This window comes from Coturnix japonica, chromosome 7, assembly GCF_054131305.1.
Source record: "Coturnix japonica strain WE chromosome 7, WE-NBRP24, whole genome shotgun sequence".
Lineage (NCBI taxonomy): Eukaryota > Metazoa > Chordata > Aves > Galliformes > Phasianidae > Coturnix > Coturnix japonica.
In genome coordinates, this window is record NC_140669.1 from 29,364,630 (window position 1) to 29,371,008 (window position 6,379).

Below are 6,379 nucleotides of genomic sequence, written 5' to 3' on the forward strand. Positions count from 1 at the left end.
TTTTCATCTGAGAATCTCCTTAATTTCTTTCAGTAAGATACTTATCATATAGTGGAATAAAAAGCCTGGAGTCCTTTAAGGTCCCCCAGTGTGCAGTGTCAGGAGGTTCGTGGTGTATTTGCACAAGCAGTCGGCTTGGCTTCACAGTAACACATTTAATTTTGTTGGTTCCTTGTAATAGGCAGTCATAACACTCGTAGGTAGCACAGTGACTCACTACAAAATGACTGCGACAGCGTGCTGTCATTTAGTCTCTGCATTATAGCAGACAGAAACAGATGTCTCAGGAGTGTGCTGAGTTATTTCTTGAGGGCCAAGGGACGCGTCCTCCCTGAGAGATGCCACCTTGTCTTTAGTGCCTTGAAGCTTTTTGCCAGATATTTCAGTTACCTGTGCTATAACCTTCACCTTTCTGTCTGCAGATCAGCTGTATAACCCTTCACGTTTCTTTCAAATACAGGATGGGAGTAGTGTCTCATGGGAGAAATAATAAGAAATAAAAAAATCATAGCCATATTTTGAAAGTGCTTTATGTCAGTGAGTAGATAAATGAAAGCTCAACTCTGTGGAGAGAGATGAAAGCTTATTTTAATCCACTTTCAGTCTCTCTCCTTAATTAGTGTTCAGCCTTCCAATAGTCATTTCTTCCTTTTGAGCCTTCTGTGGCTGAGCCACATGTATTTGTTCAGCCACTGGTGCTGCACAATTGCCACCACCCAGCCCTGAGTCCAAAGGTTCACCAGTTTCCTTTAACTAATAAATCTGAAGGTGAGTAAGATAAGGCAGGCTCTGCAAACTGCACTCTGTTATAACGATATGGTTATTGCTTAAGATTCAGTGCTGTGAAAGTCAAAGATGTAAAATGCATTGCAGTTAAAGTTTAATTATTCTATTACTGTTTGAAACTATAGTTGGCGCTCGTATTATTAATTTAGCAAGTAAGGGCTGTAAGAGGAAGGCAGAAAGTCATTGCATCATGTAGGTTCATGTCCATACACACACTCACTTTCACCAAAGGAAGTGATAAGTGGACAGCTTGTTTGAGAGTTGTTGAGATTCACTGTTACTTTTGAGAGTGCTGTCCTCGTGGACTGTAGTCACTGGGAGGGCTGCTTTGCAGGCTTGCTTCAAAGCACGAAGGAGCTAAGGCTTCCTCTAACAGCCCTCTGCTGATGCTGTCAATAGCGAGGGCTATGGAAGGCACAAGTAACTTTGGACTGATGCTCTCCTGATTGAGATAGAGCTGATATCCAGAAGGGGAAGCCAGAGCAGGCCAGCAACAGCAGTCTTCATCCATCACTCTGCATGAATGAACCTGTGCTTGTGATGAACACTTCTGTTGTAAGGCAGAATGTCTTCAGAAAAATGCCTTCCTAACACAGTGCCTCTATAAATTGTTGTTTAAAGCAAAGCACAAGAGCTAGTAGCACTTGTCACATTTTGGCCTGACCGATTTAGTCTATGAAACCATTGGATAACAAGGCGATCTGCAAAGACAGAGCCATGTTTATCTGAAATGTTTATTTCTAAGAATACACCATGATTCAAAAAAGAGAAGGGAATATAAACTGCAGTATGAAATGTTTAAGAATTATTGAGTCACAGTCATTCTAATCTCTTTTAATTGTTCACCAGACAATAGCTGTTGAAAGCGAAAAGACAGAAACCAAGCGTGCTGGGTCAGATTTAGGTCACTGTCTCCTGAAATACAGCTGCTGGGAGCTGGGTAAGTATAGAGGAACATGTCTTGACTTCTGCTTTTGACCAGGGATTTCCAAAACAAATGAAGTTTTTGTACTGTTTAGTAGCCTTCTGATGATCTCCTGTGCTCTTGTCTAGCCTTCCCTGGAACGTTTATGAACTCATAGCATCTACAGTAAGCAGTCCCACAGGTCTAATGCCTATAAGAAGAATGGCCCTGCTGTTGTATCTAAAGACATGCCTCCTATTAGCTTCGCTTCATGTCCCCTAATCCACGAATGAGAAGGAAGATAAACCTGCTTTCTCCAACTCTTGACTTTGTAAACCTGCCCTTTCCCTGCTGTGTTGCTGCTGTCCAGACTGGCAACAGCTCTTCTGAGCAGAGAAGTCATTGCAGACATTTGAGCATTCTTCTCTAAATCTTGTCTACTTCTCTGTATTGTTTGGGAAAAGAGGAGTCTATACTGTTAGCTCCTTTTCTGCTAGAATTTGCATGTGATCCACATCTTGATTTCTCTATGTGGAAAAAGAAAATCCAACATTGTGTTAAAATAGGATTCCATCTTACTTTGCAGTTCTTACTTTTTTCTTCCTGACTTCTTTGTCGCTGTTTTTGGGCCTTCTGGTACTAAACAGTTAACAGCACACTGAAACAATGCAACAAATCCTTAGGGAGGTAGGTTGTATATCCATCCCCAAGGTGGCTATAATTGTCCCACTCTGCAGGCAGCAAACCTTTTCTCAACTATTAACAGAGTAGGGGGAAGAAAAGTGATAAAGGATTTAGTCAATGATTTTAAAAGGCAGAGCTACTTAAAATTCACACCTCGTGTGCTGATTGAGGAAGTTGTAAGATACGGCATAAGAAAAAAAAGGTGAGACGTGTTAATACTGTTACGTAGACAGTGTTTTTCAGCTTTTGTCACCCTCCCGTATTTCTTTCTTCCCCCACCCTTCCGTTTCAAAGGCATGTCTTTGCAGTGACACATCAATTTTGTGTCTGCTTGAGGTTTAGAAATAGCTGGAGTGTTATAAATAGAATGCAATCTGCAAGAGACAAAGAGAATGGAAATACTGTAAAAGGTTGGCTGAAAACGTTAGATGTGGATTGATATTTCAGATGTCTCTGAGAATGGAAGCACTCAGTCTGAAATGCTTTATTGAGGGCAGCAGAAGAACCTGGCCTGTTGTGCAGCGGTGGGGAAAGGCCATGCAGAGTAAGGTAGCACTTATGCCTGTGGAGCCGAGCACCGAGTGACACCCAGCCTCGCCTCAGGGAGCTCACGGCTCAGTGATGTGAGGAGAAAGCACTTTGCCCTTCCTCACTGTAGGATGAAGCGCTGGAGTCAATTGCTCTATTACACACACTGCAGCCACTAAACCAGACTGTGCTACTTTTGCCCTGTATCTTTTCTGGCACTATTGATGTAGGTAGCATCAGGCTTGCTCCCATTTTCCACTTTACCTCCAAAAGGCCTTAACATCACCAAAGTGTCTTGGCACAGGCTGAACACTTGTCCTGTCCAGTGAGGCAGTAAAAAAGAATAATCATGAGTGGGAAATAGTCTGATATTCTTTTGTTTCTGCTTGGGTGCCTCCTGTAGTAAGATCCTTTAGACCCTGCTGATACTTCCAAGCTGATGGTGAGTACACGGACATGAGCTCCAGCTGCTTGTGTCTTGACCGGTTCCACCAGAGTAACTATGAGAAAGATGGTTTGGTGACTGTTGTAAAGTAACTCATTCAGTGGAAGGGACTTATCTTCCCGTGGCACGTTAATGTTTTAAAGACAAGTTGCTTCCTGAAAGCAGGCTGGGTTTCAAGGGAGCGGTGTCACGTTGGCACAAGCTTTGTGTTCTCAGTCTCTGCCAAATACAATGGCGTATCACCAGTGCTGCACCTGGTCTGTGTCCTTGAAGTGCGTCTCCAACTGCTGTTGGTTTTTGTACAAGTTCAGGCTGATACGCACTCTGCAGAATCAGGTTCTTTAAACCTAAATTAACATTCTGTTGAAGACTAAACATATGTTGTTTTTCTTCACTGTCAACAATTTAGTTTCCAGGTTTGGAAAAGAAACATTGCTGGGGAGGAATCCAATGAATTTATTAATGAGCTGGGTAAGTGTGGGACTATTAATATCTCCTGAGATCTTGTTTGTGTTATTTTTGTCTTCAGCTTCAGACTCTGAAATAAACAGATGTTCTGAAGCCTTCCACTGAGAGTACTACCCTATGTTAGGTCCTATTTTAAATACACTGAGATTACCAGGATACTGTAGGAAATGGGTAAATAGCTGTGTGCAGTGCTTTTAAAACCAATTACCTGAGATCTTTAGCTCAGATTGCACTGATCACACTGAAAATTTCCAAAGTGTTTCTTGTATGTGACTAAAGATTTTTGTTTCTAGTCATAAATCTGAGTGGAAAAATTGCAACGTTACTTGATTCTACAGTGTTGTCAGTGTATGTTAAAGCTCCTGTACATCATTTTGTGGCATGACTGACAAAGCAGCCTACCTGTCCTGGGCACATGCAAAACTGATGACTGCTTCCATCTGTCTATGAAGGTCCTATTTATTTCTCAGTCTATTCTGATCAGAGATACAGCTTTGAATCTCAGTGTAACTGACATCTTTGGCAGTCCCACCGACACTGAAATACTGAGGTCCTTTGCTCTCTGCAGCGAGGACTATCATCTCAAGGATTCGAGAAGGGCATCAGTAAATTGCTTGTTTTCACATCTTGGGAAGAGGAAGAACTATTTCACCTTGAAACTGAGTTCAACTGCTTTTATCTCTACAGTGCTGCTTTATTTTCATTAAGATGTTCAAGGAGACCAACCCATCAGTTATGCCAGTGGTCCTGAGGTGAAACAGGAAATAGGAGATGGATCTGTTCCTTACAGGAAAAGGTCAGAGCGATTGGCTAACACTTGACTCCCTTTTGTATTGTGTTGTTTCTGGTCCTATTTATAGCCAGGCAAATTCAGCTCTAGAAAGAGCTGGATATGAAGCCTCTGAAGTCAGTGGTGAGCCTCACCCTGAGTCTGATGCCACGGCACCAAAGGTAGTTTTCCTGTTTGTGCCACTTAAGTGGTTTTCATCACAAATGATGTTTGCACATACTGAGTAAAAGTGGGTTCTTTGCACACGAGCTGTTGGCTTAAATTTTGCAGTCTTTTCTGGGCACTCCATTACAAGAGGAGGTCTCAGAAGACGTGTTGGAGAGCTGTGGCCAGCTGAGCCTCCCTCTGTACTGACAGGGCCATGCAGAACCCGCTGCAGGTTGTCAGTAGCTAAATGGCATGAGCTTCCCTGGCTCCTGCAAGGAACATAGCAAGGGCAGCAGGGCTTTGTTCACTGCACAGTCTGTAGCAGCGAGGCTCACGATAGGATCAAGGTCACAATATTTTTAGCATGTATTCAATGCCATTAATGTTAGCAACATGTAAACAATTCGCTCTGCAGACAGCAAGATCTAATGAAGCTTGATTTCCTGTGGGTTTATGCATTTCAGTTTTATACCCGCTACCTTTCCTCCACCACTTAAGAAGACTCACATGCTCTTTCTGTTTCACGCAAGTTCCCCCTCTGCTCCCCCTGTTCTCCACAGCTGATGTCAGCTCCTGCTTGGGCAAGAACAACAAGTCTCTGGCCAAGGGGAGTCCATGGAGGAGTTCAAGTTGCGGGCTTTCCTCCCACAGAGTGCACTCTTGCCTTTCTTTCCTTGCCAGCTGCTGGTGTTCACAGAACCTTGAAGGAATTTAATATTTGCAAGGCCGCTGCCACGCATCGAATTTGATACTTGCCAGTGGGTTCAAATGTTCATGAGGTGAGGAAAGGTTGACTGTTCTGTAGGCAGAGACTATGCAAACAGAAAGATGGCTTTGCGAGTGGGAAAGGCTCATGCAGTATGAAGAAGCACATATGTTTCTGCAGCTGGCATTTGCTTTTGTGCATTACTTTGCCTTCTGATTGTTAATGCGTGCAGTATATCCAAAGGCCTTAGAGGCAAATCCAGAGGAAGGGGATCCCCTGCTTCCCTGCCAAACCAGACAGGCCACTGCGACGGCAGCTCCTCATCTTACCAGCTGTGAATGTGCTGTGCTCAATTACCATCAGCAGTGCTCGTAGCTGTGTGTGATTTGCTGATTCACGCCAGGACTATTTCTCAGTTCTTCTGTCAGCGTTTCTCCTTGCTGATCATGTGTACTGGTAATGGAGCTGCTGGCTGCCTCTGAAACAGGAGGGGATAAGCCACTTTGTTCCCCATCGTGACTTCACTTCTGCCCAGATTACCTGGGAATGCCTACAAACTGTGTGTGATTAAAAGCTTCCTAGTGCAAGAAACCACTGCTATAGTCAACCTAATAATGCACACACGGCATAGAATCATAGTAACCTGAGTTGGAAGAGACCCCTGAAGGCCAGCTAGTCCAGCTGCCCTGCAGTGAGCATAGACACCACAGCTCCATCAGGCTGCCCAGGGCCTGATCCAGTGATTTCATTCATGTTTTGTGCAAACTGTTAAAGGCCTGGTTGAAATGAAAGCTCTTCCATTATCTCCAGTTTGCTCTGGAACAAGTCCTAGCATAACAGCTCTCACCTTCAGCTTCTCTTTCTCATCTGGATGCTGTAAATTACCTTTGTTTTTTCTTCTTTTTTGGCCCACAGTTAAAA